The sequence below is a fragment of the Populus alba genome, unplaced genomic scaffold, assembly GCF_005239225.2.
Source record: "Populus alba unplaced genomic scaffold, ASM523922v2 scaf18, whole genome shotgun sequence".
In the NCBI taxonomy this organism is placed as follows: domain Eukaryota; kingdom Viridiplantae; phylum Streptophyta; class Magnoliopsida; order Malpighiales; family Salicaceae; genus Populus; species Populus alba.
The window spans coordinates 255,519-258,251 of NW_027340131.1; the positions used below are offsets into that span (position 1 = coordinate 255,519).

The 2,733-nt window shown below is 39.6% G+C and overlaps 1 pseudogene; it reads right to left on the bottom strand.

Moving 5' to 3' along the window:
* Positions 1–257: 257 nt before the first annotated feature.
* LOC118040196 (L-type lectin-domain containing receptor kinase IV.1-like) lies at positions 258–2,368 on the bottom strand (annotated as a pseudogene).
* Between the last annotated feature and the right edge of the window lie 365 nt (positions 2,369–2,733).

The window sequence follows — 2,733 nt, forward strand, 5'->3', positions numbered from 1 at the left end:
CTGTACTACTTCCAACTATAACCATGCATGTCTTTTAAACATTACATCCTGCTTCATGCTTAGTAAAGATGCTTCATGATTTGTTACCATGTTTGCTTTCTTATGTGATACATCAACATGAACAAAAGAGAGATATACCGTGATATGCATTTTATTTAATTCGCATCGTTGTTTTGCAGGTGATCTTTCATGTACATCTCCTAAAGGCAGTTTACTACATAGTATTTTTTATATAGAAAAAACACACTCATAAGGTAATGTATATGTTGCGTACAGGAACTCCTCTTATTCACCAAATAGATCTTACATGAGTTCTTGATAGGTCCTCGAAGAAAAACAAGAATTAACGGCCACCTGAAAGGAGGGACTCTGTAACCGAGGACGAGTGTGCAAATGCATTGTCCATAGAAGAAGGATAAGTATAGGCAAACTCATCAAAACCTTCACGATGTGAAAATGTTAGGCCACTTGCAGAAAGACAAAGTGGTGAAATGTCAGGCAGAGGAACATTCCCCTCTAAGAACTGCACTACTTGGCGCATGCTTGGCCTTGCTGCAGGCTCAGAATGAGAGCACATCAAACCAAGTTTCAATACCAATTCCATTTCCTCTGCAATATATTCTGTGCCCAAATTGGGATCCCTTGCCTCCAGAATTTCACCTACAAGCCATCGACTAAACACCCAATCAACCAAGATTATATCCTCAGTTGGCTGTATTGGCCTTCTACCAGAAGCAACCTCAAGCAAGAAGGCCCCAAAAGCGAACACATCAGTGCTTGTCGTGGCCTTCCCAGTTCGTGCATGCTCAGGTGCGAGATACCCAAGAGTTCCGACAACGTGGGTCGTTTGAGGATCTGTTCCATGGTCATAACAATCTTGCAAGGCCAAAATCCCCTAATCTTCCATTCAATTCACCGTCTAGCAAGACATTACTAGCCTTGACATCTCTATGAATCACAACTTGCTCCCATTCTTCATGTAGATAAAATAGCCCTGAAGCTACGCCTCTGATGACTCTAAATCTTTGGCTCCAATTGAGGGCGACTGCTGGTTGGTCATAGAGGTATTTGTCTAGACTTCCATTAGGCATTGTAGTCATATACCAAAAGTAGCTCTCCTTTACGCCGGCAGTACCCCAGGAGAGGGACTAAATTCCGGTGACGAAGGCGACCAATGCTGACAATTTCCGCCACAAATTCCCTCATCCCCTGTCTTGATTCATGAGACACCCTTTTCACTGCAATCTGAATCTTCGAGGTTGGCAAGACACCTTTGTAGACTCTAACCAAATCCACCACTACCCAACAGCTCCTCGTCTCTAAATCCTTTGGTGCAGTATAAAAGATCTTTGAATTTAAATCGGTGAGGCCCATAGTCGAGCTCCCAATCTTCTAGCACTTCTGCAAACTTCCTTGTCCTTCGGATGGCATAAGATATACTCGAGACTGCTACTAAAACCAGACTTAAACAGAGCACAGGCAGTACAATGGTTAAGAATTTGGATGTCTTCTTTGGTCCTACGCGAGGAAGCTTAGGAAGGCGAGAGATATGTAGTGCTTCAGCTATGCCATTCATCTTGAAGCTCCAACCCAACACGTACTGGGACGCGAAATAAGAATTACCGGTGGATGATGAGAATCCAATATACATACTACTGTTTAAGATTGGCGACAAATCACGAGACAGAGTCAAAAGTGGTCTGCTGGGTTTATCAACATCAATCGGAGCTATAGTGACATTCATTTGCTTCTCCATGCCATCATATTCTATCCAAACTTGCATTGGATGGCCACTAATTAGTTTCAAGTTTGTGAGCTTACCATTAAGTTTGGAATAATATCCAGCTGAAGCAGATCGTTCAGACTCTAAACCATTAATATCAATCCCAACATGGTTATCATCGATATCATTGAAGTTGCTGCTGTTTATCGTGTCAAGCTCCACAGCAACAACATGGTTGGTCTGATTCCCATTGTTGGTGTTATTAAATAGACCAAGGTAATTGTTTGGAACAGCTCCTGGGAGACCTCTTGTGGGTGCAATGACAAAGGCAAAACCATGGCCACCAAGAGTTGGATATTCAGGTATGATAGCGCAAACAAAGGTAGTGGAGAAGGTGAAAGCTGTGCTATTTATAGAGTTCTTGAAGGTTACTGGGTTTGGATAGAAGGCGTGACCCTTTCCGTGGTAGGTTTCATTGGTTAGCCTCAAAAGGCCATTGGAGGTTAACTCAGCTAAGCCGTCAAGGCTTAGATTAGTGGATTGGAAGCCAGAGAAGGTGAAGTTGAGATCTTGAGACGCTGCTATTGCTAAGCTAACTAAGACACGCACCAAAAAGACGTTCCTGAATAACATTGCAACTGTGTTTGTCTCCACCCACCAGTTTCTTGTTCATGTTTGTTAGTTATATTGGAGTATCCATGTAATTCAGGAGTCGGCAGTTTGGTAGCTGAAAAATAATATATTTTTAAATAGTTATTTAAAAAAATAAATTCTTGAAAACTAAATTGTTTTTCGAATATTTAATTGTATTATGAAAAATAACTTAGAAAATTATTTTCTAGTATTTGACATATTATGGAAAATAAATAAAAAATAAATTATTACTATTTTTTCAAGTTTATTAAAATAATAAGACAAATCTTATAAATGAAAGTTAAATTAAAAAAAAATCTAATTTCATAAATTATCTCAAATAAAATAAATAGTAATTAAAATAATAGAGATCTAAT